Source organism: Acomys russatus, chromosome 30, assembly GCF_903995435.1.
Source record: "Acomys russatus chromosome 30, mAcoRus1.1, whole genome shotgun sequence".
NCBI classification, from domain to species: Eukaryota; Metazoa; Chordata; class Mammalia; order Rodentia; family Muridae; genus Acomys; species Acomys russatus.
Window position 1 is genome coordinate 37,580,027 of NC_067166.1, and position 13,262 is coordinate 37,593,288.

General features: G+C 39.3%; 1 protein-coding gene across 4 annotated transcripts in view; it reads right to left on the bottom strand.

Annotated features, from left to right (window-relative positions):
- The window catches only part of Fam172a (family with sequence similarity 172 member A), a 381,713-nt gene that overhangs the window by 167,783 nt on the left and 200,668 nt on the right, over positions 1–13,262 (bottom strand). The window lies entirely within an intron of this gene.

Here is a 13,262-nt window from a genome sequence, read left to right on the forward strand (position 1 = left end):
CTTCTGGCTGCCCTCTGAATATACACCAATGGCACTCCCTTTCTCAGTGGAATCCTCTTTTTACCTGAACCCTAAAAACTCTAAGGGGCATCACATAGTCAGCAGGGAAGATTACAGGCCCAGCCCTTTCCTGATAGAATCTGTTCAGCAAGCACCTGGGGAATTCCTGGAAATACCCAGCCCTATGCTAAGGAGATCCTAGCCTTCAGCAGATGACCTTTAATCAGACCTGAAAATTCTTCCCCCACCCATAGAATAATTAAGTACTGTGTTCTCTTTGTGATAGGACCCCGTGCATGTAGATTAAGTATCCTGGCACCCCTAGGCCCAGCAACACAACACATTCACTCTCAAACCCCTCCCCTCTGCCCAAGGTTTATAAATCTCTGGTTCATGAATACAGTCTGGCTTGCTCTCTCTCCACCATGACTGTCTGAGACTCCATTTATTCTGGGGAAGTGAAGACGACCACCCTTATCCCTGGAGAACTGCTGTTGGATGCCTGGGGCAGCAATGCCTGAAGCCTGCTCCACTGCAGCAAGATTGGTGATGAACAGTGAGATGCCAGTGAAGCACCTACTGGGCCTCCATCTCCCCTGACCTGTTTTCCTCTGCTGTGCTTAGCACAGCAGCTTAACCAAAGAGCTGTAACACTTGTAGTATCATCACAGGCCTTTGGAACTCCCAAGTTTCCACCGTCATCTGATACCCACAATTTCATTCTAAAAGAGCTACACTGTATCACCCAGTGGACAATTCTATTTCCACCTCTGCTGGTGAGACCAGGAGCCTTGCCTAGGGTATAGGACTTGTCCTGAGTGCTTTAAGGTGTCCCTGATTCAGAAACAGGACTTTTAACATTGAAGTTTCCCGGTTCCTGTCCAGAAGCAAGCAGAGCCTGGATCTGCCCTCTGGATGCAGAAGCCAAGCCACCACTGCACAGACAAATGGGTATTTTCTATTGAAATAATTTAAAGGTATACACGATTTTTAATAGCATGTCCTATAGATATTTTGTTTCTAGAACTGAGAGAAATTTCATTACATAAACATAGGGGCCTTAGCTCTAGGGTTTTAAATCCTATATTCTAGAACTTCTGAAATAATTTTACCACATTTATTTCTTTAGTTGATACATATAATGGTCATAGAAAAATCTAGATAATATGAAAATAATGAACAGATAGCAAATTACAGAGAATCAACCAGATCATAAAAACATGTTTGTGTATCTTTTTCTTAGAAGCTAGTTTCCTCACAACATTAAGATATTCAAACAAGAAGAGAATTTATTCACAAGTTCTATCATTAAAAGGTTTATATTTGGAGATGCAACGGCACAGCAAACTCCCTCGTTCTTATAATCTTTCAGCCCTCTCTTTCAGTGATCCCCTGAGAAGTAGGTGTGGGAGTCGTTGTAACTGTATACTTCAGGACACGGCTCCACAATTCTGCATTTTGATTGGCTGTGGTTTTAGGTAATGGTCTCCATAAAAATCATACTAGTATGCCTGCCTAAACAATGCTGACCATGGACAACAAGAATAAATATGCTGAAGTGGATGGGGGAAAGCATAGACAGCTTCAGTCCCACACAAAGAACTGCAGGCAATGGAGAAAAGCTGAGAGCAGGGGAAATCATCTTCCCTAGGAAGAGCACACTGAGTGGCTATGTAATAGCAAATGTCAGTCGTGAAAACATACATATACATAACATCCTAGAGACTGTAGGTTGCATGTATGTATGTATATAAACACACACACACATATACACAAACATTTTTGTATGTAACAACAATTACTGAAAGACAAGGCCATGAATTTGAAAGAGAGCAAAAAGGGGTATATGGGAGGGTTTGGATGGAAGAGAGAGAAGGAAGGATATAATGTAATCATTATCTCAAAAAATTAAATCATTTTTAAAAGCACACATTTAGTTTTACCAAACAGAGTCTACACTGCAGCCCACGCTGGCATGGAACTCACTCTAGCCTACCATGTTCTCAAACTCCAAGCCTTCATCTCCAAGTGCTAGGATTAGAAGCATGACTTACCAGGCCTAGCTACACTTTAGAAAGTTATAATTAAGCTGTTTCCTACTGTCTATCACTATTTCAATCTTTCTTCCACGGCCACAAAGGTGCTGGCCACTAAACATTTCCTTCTGGATGCCACAGATACATCAATTCAACTAATCCAAACCTTCCAGAAACGTCCTGTCTAAATCTGTTTGTGTTCCCCACATCCAGGTGAAACCTGGACATCTTTTACAACTCTTTTCCTTAAATACTCATGGAACTAGTCAGTTCAAGCCTACCTATCCTGCCTCTGATTGTGTCAGAATTCATCTATTCATCTTTAGTTTCATCTCTTCTGGATTAGCTCAAAGTATGTCAGCAATAGCTGATAATAGAGCAACAAAATCAGAGACATCACTGTGGCTATTGGTGGTTCTCTAGTAGTGGGATCATGTAATCCGAGGTAGTGGACCTTCCTAGCAACATCTGGGCAGAGATCACCAGATGTTTATGAGTAGAACATGAGCAGGGCTGCTTTAAAGTGGTTTAAGAGTAAGGAGTGACATCAAGATCACTGACAGGAATTCAAGGAATAGAAGAGGCAGAGTTGTGGAACCATGTGAGACTTCTCCTGTGTCACTGAGCAAGCTAAGAGTGGCTCAGAGGATATCTGACAGAAACAGTTGACCTTTAGAGCGAAAGGGTATTAAAGGAGATACATGCATTCCTTTGTAAAGTACTGGTAGTATACAATTAAGTAGCTTCAATAAAGTATTGTGTATTTTGTTTTTTTTATTTGTTCTTTGACAATCACACACACACACACACACACACACACACACACACACACACAGCATTCTGTCTACTCCCATACCCTTTTACTTCCATCTCACCCTTGGAATTCTTCACTTCCTACAGGTTCCTTTCCCACTTTAATGCTTATTTTGTGATCCACTACTTTTAACAACGGCCACCTGTTTGGCGATGAGTATGGAACCATCCATTGGAATCTGAAGGGCTCACTTGGTACTAGCCCTACCTGAGGTCCAACAGCAGTCAGTAATTCAACAGGGAGGGATGGGATCCCAGGAGCTTTCCCGAATCCACTACTGCCTGTTGACATACCCAGTTTAATGTAGGCCTAGTGCCCATGACTGCAGCATTTGTGAGATACAGGTTCTTTTCTTAAAGACTTATTTATTTTGTGTATATATGAGAGCTTTACCTGTGCATACACCTGCAGGCCAGAAGAAGGCATCAGATCACATTACAGATGGTTGTCAGCCACCATGTGGTTTTTGGGAATTGAACTCAGGACCTCTGGAAGAGCAGCCAGTGCTCTTAACTGCTAAGCCATCGTTCCAGCCCTGTGAGATCCAGTTTCAATGACCATATCAAGTCCTGAAGAGAGTAGCCATTCTCCCTACCCTCTGGATCTTATAATCTTTTGACTCCCTTTCCTATAGTGTCGCCAGAGCCTTAGAAGACTCTAAACCATCATTTATTCTGTGTCTTTAGCAAAGTTTTATTTAATATTCAAAGGATTAATTTTTTAATTGTCAGGAAAATAGATAAACCAAAAGAGTCAGAATGTTTTCAAAAGCCCCAGGCTTCTGTTTGTTTTATTATATACAATTCCATCATTTAAGTAAAAAATTCTGTGAAATTGTTGTAGGCCTCTACAACTGTTACATATGAAAAATACAATGGGCAAAATTTTAAGTATATAATTTTGAAATATATTAGTGACATGACAAACTAAAAGCTCAATTTTATAAATGAGATGATCAAAGCAAAATAGCATCAAAGCAAAATAGCATTTTTCTCACCTACAGCCTTTATTATGCCAATAAGCGTACGTTTGTATACTACAATTTAGAGCATATGTTACTATATATTTTGAAGCTAAACTGATTTCTGTGAGAAAGATTTCATAATGCAGAAATGCAAACAAATAAAATCTACTCTCTAAGTGTGTTTGTGAATTTCTCTTAACTACATTTTGTACTGAGTAACTGGTGCGGGTGGAAGCCAGCGTCTGTAAAGAGGGAAGGGCATGAAAAGCCTCAAGCCCATCAGCTGGAGTGCAGGTAGCAGGAAGCACCAGGCACCTCCACCAAGTAAGTGCGCAGTGCTGAGAGTGCAGGCTGTCTTCCCTGCAGTACTCTGGTCATCATCAACTGCTAAATGCCAAAGAGAAGTGATTCAGTAACCAAAGCCTTATCAACCCGGCCAGACTCTACCGCACCTGAGTGCAGTGAGGTCTGCATTTGTGATGGAATATCTGAGCTGATAACACATAGAATTATTGAAACAACATTTGCATATTTGTGTAATTATTTCCTAAGGTTAATTAGCTCCTGTAATGCATTTTGTCCTTTGAGACTGCTTACAGTGACAGGTTCACATATTTTCTGAACCACTGCCAAGTTTGACAGATTTGTCTTCAGCTAACTTGTTGCTACAAAGTTATAAAATGACTGATCCTATAATGTACACTTTATTCTTATAACTCATCTACAAAAAGCAGGATAAAATGCAATAAATGTGAAGTTTTAGAATTTGCATTTTTAAAGTCAAAACACAGATATTACACACTGAAGACAATCTATTAACAAAAGCCTAAAGAGTGAAGGCCCTTAAGTACAAAGGCATAAGAAAATTATTTATGTTAATATGTAAAATTATAATATTATATAGTTATAATATTATATAATAATTTGCATAGTTACATATATTATTATGTGATATTATATAAACTAGTTATATAATATACAAATATTACATATGTAAAATGTGGGCCAGGTTCACTTGGAAAAATATCTTGGATATGAAAAAAGTTTATTTTCTGAAAATTCAATACGTCTGCTCTTCTTTAAATAACTTTGTAACCTTAGAAACTGAAGTTAACTTAAAACATATTACTTATTTTCTGCCATGTATTCATCTATGGCAAAACACAAAGCTAAGTGAAATAAATGGAACAAAAGATTTAATGCAGTAATACACTGACTGGAAAAACTAGTGAGACTGAAACAACAGCATTAAAATGAAAATCAGTATCTAAAGGAGTCAGTACAAGGGAGGAAGGAATGGTTGCAAAGGGTCACAAGAAAAACCATTTTGGGTGACAGAAATGTTTGTTCTATGACACCATGGCTAGAAATGTTTACGACAATGGCATAAATGTGTCAAACACACTCAGCAATGTGAAAACGGTGAGGTGATACTGATCACTAGCTATGGGTTTTTGTAACTCTTAGTAAAGCACTGCCATACCCTCTTGCTGAGGTATCAGCTATAGCTGCTCTCACTGCACAGTCATAGTGCTGCTGAGCAGGTGAGAGTCAGTACAGTCAGCAATTATCAATTCATTTTTATCTTTTTCTTATGAAAATGAAAACCGTTTGTCAGACTCTGCTCTCAATGCTTAATGGTTTCAGTTCTACTTTATAATGTCATACTAAACATCCGAGTCTGATTGTATTATCTCCCTCAGTCCCAGGAAGACTACAGTAGAACATTTTAAAAATGTTTTTATTGATTCTTTGTGAATTCTACATCATGCACCCAATATCACTCATCTCCCTGTCCCTTTGCATTCACCCTTGAAATCCTCCTAGAAGAAAAACTACAGCAACAACAACCCCGCCCCCCCAAAACCCATCTCATGGTGGAAGCTGCAATATGTCCCACGGTATACCTTTGTCCACACATTTCCACTTGCAAGCTTGCACTGCAATGACTCATTGGTCTGGCTCTGGGCCCCTGCCTCTGCTGCACTATCAACACTGGATCCTCACCAGGTCTCCTCTCAGATATCCTGCTGTTGCCCTGTGTCATGGAGATACTGCAGCTTTGGAACTGTAGGATCTGCCCCTTCACATGACCCAGCAGTTCATAGATGGAGTAAATGTTGTAGATTGGCCAAATCAAAGCTCTGGATCAGGGCTGAGTGGTAGTTGAGTTGGTTGGACTGCCTGTTCTCCTGTACCCACAAAACCAGGGTGAACTGTCCAGCACTGCCTGAGCTACAGCTGGAGAGGCCAGGCTGACCTACCCATGCCTTTGTCACCTGGGCCAACTCTACTGTGCTGCCCAGGGAAGGTGCAGGGCCTGTTTCCTGCTCCCATGCTCTCAGGGTTGGCTCACCTACCCCATGCCACCAGAGCCAGCTCTACTGTAACAACCAGGTAATGTGCTGTAGCCCAGCTGTGAGAGATAGGACCAGATCTCATGACCCCAGGTGGTAAGGGTCAAGGGGCAAAAGGACATCTCTCCCTTACTCAGGCTACCTCATGGCAGATGAGGGGTAGGCCCAGCTCTCCTGAACATACACCCTTGGGGCAGGCTCACATGAGTCCGCATCACCAGGGTCAGCTGTGCTGTGCTTCTCGGATGTGGTGCAGGGCCTGCTCTCCAGAATGCTGCAGCTGATGAGAGGGCAGGGCCAGATCTCCCAAATACAGAATCCATTGAGGGGAAGGGCTAGCTTTACACAATCCTTGGACATCAGCATGGTCCCAGGCATCAGCACAGATGAGGGATATCTGCATGGCCTCTGGTGGTAATATGAGGCATGGGCATTGACACAGACCCATGTGTCAACATGGCCACGAAGCCAGATACACAGTCCTCAGAGCAGGCTACTCACATCAAGCTAGTCCTCTCAACCTTCTTGTGTCTAGGTCTGACTTTCTTATAGTGCTCACACTGTTCCCTTTGTCTTTCTTTTCCACCTCGCCAAGACATACTTGCACATCATAGTGGCTTCCGCTTGGGGTAGGCCAAATGGCACTGGCAGGTCCTTGGATATCTTCCGCCCTCCCACAAAACCAGAAGATTTCTTTTAACAAAGAAAATTCATAATGACTAGAAGAACAAAACAGGAAAAAAAAAGTGCCAATTTAGAAGAGAGACCTAATTTACCAGCTCTCACAAAATCTAATATTACAGTTGCCATAGAGAAACAGGAACCAACCCCTCTTAAGAATCATCCACAGTGTAGAACAATAGAAACACATTTACTGCCCTCACCCTACACAAAACTCAACCCTGAATATATCAAATACCTCAACAGAAGGCAGATACACAGAGCCTCATAGAAGATAAAGTGAGAAATAATCTTGGACTTACTGGCAATAAATAGAGGTTCTGAACAGATACCAACATCACAGGCACTAAGAACAACAATTAGTAAACAGGACTTCATGAAACTGAAAAGTTTCTGTATGTGGCAAATGGCACCATCAACTGAACAAAGGGCCAAGCCACAGACTTTTACCAATTACACATCTTATTGAGGGCTGATATTCAAAATGTACAAGAACTAAAAAATCTGGACATCAAGAAAACAAATAACCCAGTTAAAAATGGGGACCAGATCTAAACCAAGAATTCTCAATAAAGGAAATTCAAAAGCCTCAGAAGCACTTAAAGACCTCCTTAGTCACCAAGGAAACGCAAATCAAAATTGCTTTAGGATTTCATCTCATCACAGAATGGTGACAATGAATAGAACAAATGACACATGCTGTGGAAGACGTGGAGTAAGGGAAACATTCATTGTACAGTTACTATAAAAATCAGAAAGCAGGGAGTAGATCTTTCTCAAGATCCAGCTAAATACTCTTGGGCATATACCCAAGAATATGGTAGCCTACTGCAGAGACACTTACCCAACCATGTTCATTGCTCTACTCATAATAGTCAGAAAATGGAAACAGTCCAGATGTCTGTCAATGGATGTATGGATAAAGAAAATGTGGTACCCTTTACACTATGGAATATTACTCAACCATAAAAAAGACAGAAAAACGATAAAAAGAAAAGGAAAAAAAGAAAGAAGTCATGAAATCTACAGTTAATGGACAGAGATAAAAACAAACAAACAAGCAAACAAACAGACAAATGAAGCAGACCAGACTCCAAAGACAAATAAATTTTGTAATCATTTATATATGGATGTTAGCTTAGTCTTTGATTATCAACTTGTAATCTATATAACCAGAGAGGTTAAGCATAGAAGGGACTAGCAGGGAAGGATGGCTTTTCCTAGGAAGAAGAAATAAAATAGGTAGCTAGGGATGAATGGTGGGCGGGGAATGGGAGGACCAAACAGGAAGGAAGAGAGAACGTGGGTAATGGAAGGAATGTGGGGAGAGAAAGCTAAAACTAATAATCGTTTAAGGGGTCATATAGAAACTAAATACAGTAGAAGCTTCCTAAAGTACACACACACAGACACACAGACACACACACGAAGGTAATCTAAAGGAAATCATCAAATAATGGGACATCTGGACATCTCTCAGCACCAAATAAAGTTCCTTGTGTCTGGAATGAGTTACATATAATCTAGTTGTTGGCCAAAGGAGCCTCAGTGAAATTTCCAAACCACCCAGGCTATGGTCAAACTTACTGATTGCTTCCAAAATGACAGCAAGGCTCTGTTACTGAAGAGAACACTTACACATCTCAATGAACATGGAGAAATCAGGCTGGTTCTTTCTACTGGAAGGTATTCTACATGCTCTCAAAGGAGGTTAGTAAACTCCAACCCAGCTTCGATCTGTTTGGATGGCCTGTCTGCAAGATGAGCTAATCCAATAGGAAGAGAAATCTAGTGGCAGCGACCAATGGATATCTGATTCAATTTATGGTCCAGTCCATGAGATGGAACACATCCCTTGACACTTCTTGGGTATCCAAGAACCTGAGACTAGAAAAGACAAGAACTTAGAGGAAAACTAAATACTACTTGTTCTTTTTCTTCTTGGATCCTATTATAATTTTGTTTTATATTATTTTATTTTATTATGTTTTTTTCATGTCTAAGATGTCTATTTTCATATGGAAAGGGGATGTGAGAAGAGTCTTAGAGAAGTTGGGGGAGAATAAACCAAAATCAGAAAATATTTATGAAAAAAATCTATTTTTAATAAGAGGAAAATAAAAAAGAAGTCCTCAAAAACAGTAGAGAAGATTCCAGATGTCTCTGAGATCGAAGGAGAATGGGAAGCACATTTTAGAATCAGGCTGTTTAGGAAGCAGATATTAGTCTGCCTGATGACTTGCCATACTCTCACAGGTGAGACTTGGACATGAAGCTATTAGAAACAGCTGATGTCAATTTCAGAAAAGAAAAAAGGATGAGCCAGGGATTGCAACATTAATTAACTAACTGATAATTCATTAATTATTTTTGTTTCTGGCGATTCAAGTTAAGGCTTCAATGCATATATAAAATAAACAATCTACCACTAAATTACATCACTGGGTCCATGATCTGCACACTCAATGTGAAATGAGTAGGAGTCCTCAGCAAATTCTCCCAGTCTTCACCCCTCTAAACTTTCTATGCTAGGCAGTCATCACACAGGAAGGCTTGAAGAGCTCTTTATGAAACTGGAGTAAATTGAGAGTTAAAAAGACATGGCTAGGTGAGAGTGAGCATGGAGGGAAAATTCTCAACATATAGACCATAGGTATAGACAAACGAAGAAAGCCTATAAATACAAAATATAAATAGTATCCCAAAAGGAAACAATATTTAAAAGAACCAGGCATTGACGAAGGTAATCTGCTTGCCTCCAGACATCCTCCACTCTCTAGGCAGCACCCCCAACTATACTCCCAATCTCTCTTTGCTCCTTGTCATATCCCAGTGACTCCATAGGGTACATAGGCCTCCAACTCAGGTAAAGAACCTGGTATAACAAGAAACAACTCCAGCCACCAGAAGTCTAACCCCAAACCCAGATGAAGACCCTTGCTCAACTACAGACTCCACAGGCCATAGGAACAGAAAGGAAGCAGAAATCAAGGAACAAGACACATATCCAACAAAGGCTAAGCCAGAAACCAGCACCTACACATACAGTCATTCCAAACCAAATGCTTAGACACCAGTGTAAGAACACAATCAACAACAGTCAGAAAAATGTCACCAAGATATTCCTCCGACAGCAAGCTCTGAATATTCTAACACAGGCAAAGCACAAGAAAAGCCCTTGAAGATAATACAGGTGCTATAAAAAGTGAATAAAACCCTTAACGAAATTGAGGGAAAGACAAACAAGAAATTGGAGGAAATGAGTAAATCCCTTAAAGAAAGTCAAGAAAAAAAAAAAAAAAAACAGATAGTTGAAGGAAATGAATAACAGTATTCAAGACCTTTAAATGCAAATAAAAGCAATACAGAAAACAAAATTGAGGAAATTCTGGCAATAGAAAATCCAAGTAAGCAAACAGGAAGTAGAGATGCAAGCATCACCGATAGAAAACAAGAGATGAGAAAATCACAGACCTTGGAGACATGATAAAAGAAATAGATACATTGGTTAAAGAAAATGTTAAATTTAAAGAAATTCTGATACAAAATATCTAAGAAATTTGGCACTTGAAGACTATTACCTAAGAATAATAGGAAAAGAAGGAGAAGAATGCCAGTTCAAAGGCCCAGAAAAAAATGTCAATAAAATGACAGAAAAAAAAATTTCCCAACCTAAAAATGGAAACGCCTATGCTATAAGAAGCATACAGAATAGCAAATAGACTGAACCAGAAAAAAAAGTCCCCCACACATAGTAATCACTAAACATACAGAACAAAGAAAGAATATTAAAATCTGAAAGCAAAAAAGACGAAGTAACATAAAAGGGTATAGCTATTAGAACTACATTGGACTCCTCAATGAAGGCTCTAAAAGCTAAAAAGGCCTGGACAGATTTCCTGAATATGCAGACTCCAAGAGTTCACAGATGTCAGCCAGACTACTATACCTGAAAAAACTTTCAATAACCATAGATGGAGGAAGCAAGACATTCCATTAAACCATCAAATTTAAACAGTATCTATCTACACATCTAGCCTTACAGAATACACTAGAAAGAAAACTCCAAACCAAGGAGGGTAACTAGACCCGTGAAAATACAGGACATAAATAATCTCACACCAACAAAATGAAATGAATGGATGTGTGTGTGTGTGTGTGTGTGTGTGTGTGTGTGTGTGTGTGTGTGTGCGCGTGCACGCGCGCGTGAGCACACCGCCACCAAAATAACAGGAAATAATCCCTGGCTATTGATATTTTTTCAGTATAAATGGACTCAATTCCCCTGATAAAAGGACACAGATTAACAGAATGGATGTGAGAACAGGGACCATCTTTTTGCTACATTCAAAAAGCACACCTCAACATCAAAGACAGACATTACCTCTGTGTAAAGGGTTAGAAAAAGATTTTCCAAGCAAATGGACCTAGAAAGCAAGCAGGTATAGACATTCTAATATGTAACAAATTAGAATTCAAACAAACTTAACCAAATGAGCCACAGAAGGACAGATCATACTTATCAAAATAAAATCCACCAGGATGACATTTCCATTCTCAACATCAGTGCCACAAAAGCAAAGGCAACCATGTTTGTAAAAGAAACATTGCTAAAGCTTAAACCACATATCAATCCTCACACAGTGATAGCAAGAGACTTCAATATCCAACTCTAGACAATGGACAGGTCATCTAGAGAAAAACTAAAATACTGGAGCTCAGAGACATTATAAATGCAATGGACTTAACAAATATCTACAGAACATGCCACCTCAAAGAACTGTGTCCAAAATGGACCACATACTTAACACATACAAGAAAATAACCCCTACAGCGTATCAGACTACCATGGCTTAAAGGGGGATTTCAGCAACAACCACAACCACAACAACAACAGAAACAATAGAAAGCCCACAAACACATAAACAGTTAACTCCACTGAATGAAAAATGGGTCAAGACAGCAATACAAAAGAAATTAAGAGACGTAGTAAAACTCAATGCACAATATATCCAAAACTTATGGGACACAATAAAAGTGGTGCTAAGAGGAAAGTTCATAGCACTAAGTGCCTACATAAAAAAGCTGAAGAGCTCTCATACTAGCCTTTAACACAATTCAACACCTCTTCATCATCAAAATCTTGGAGACATTAGGGATACAAGGAACATACCTAAAAATAATAAAGGCAATTTACAGCAAGCTTTTGCCAAATTAAATGAAGAGAAAGTCAAAGCAATTTGACAAAAGTTAGGAATAAGACATGGCAGTACAGTCTCCCCATATCGAATCAATATAGTTTTAGCTAGAGCAATAAGACAAGGGGGTCAAGGGGATACAAGTTGGAAAGGAAGAAGTCAAAGTATCATTATTTGTAAATGATATGACAGTATCCATAACTGACTGCCAAAATTCCAGGGAACTCCTACAGCTAATAAACATCTTTAGCTACGTGGCTGGATTAACTCAACAAAATCAGCAGCCCTGCTTTGTACAAATGACTGACAAAAAGGAAGCAGGGAAACAGTACCCTTCAGAATAGTTTCAAATAATGCAAACTACCTTGGGTAACTCTAACCAAGGAAGGGAAAGACTTATATGATAAAACTTCACATTTTTGAAGAAAAAAATTCCAAGAACTTGTCAGAGATGGAAAATCTCCCATGCTCATGGATTGGTAGAACTAATGTATTGAAAATGGTTGTCTCACAAAAGTAATCTACAGATTCAATGCAGTCCTAACCAAAATTCCAACACAACAATTTATAGACCACAAAAGAATAATACTCAATTTCATATGCAAATAAAAAATCCAGGATAGCTGAAACAATCCTGAAAAACAGAACTTCTGGGGGTATCACCACACCTGATTTTGACCTGTGCTACAGAGCTATAATAATAAAACTCACATGCTACTGGCATAAAAAGAAACAGGTTGATCAATAGAATCAGACCAAAACATAAATTAACACACCTATGGACCCCTGATTTTTGATAAAGAATCCAAAAATACACAATGGAAAAAATAAAGCATCTTTAACAAATGGTGCTGGTCTAAGTGGATCTCTGCACATAGAAGAAAGTAAGTAGACCCACCCTGCACAAAACTCATGTTCAAGTGGATCAACGATTTCAACATTAACCTAGCACACTGAACATTATAGAAGGTAAAATGGAGACTCAACTTGAATGCAGCAACACAAGAGACAGTCTCCTAAATACAACACTGATAGCACAGACACTAAAATCAACAACTAGTAAATGGGACCTCGTGAGTCTGAAAAGCTTCCATAAGGCAAATGACAGTATTGGTAGGCCACAACGGCAGCCTACATCTGACAGACGGCTGGTATCCAAAACATAAAAGGAACTTAAGAAACTAGATAATGATTTTTAAGAATCCAGTTTTA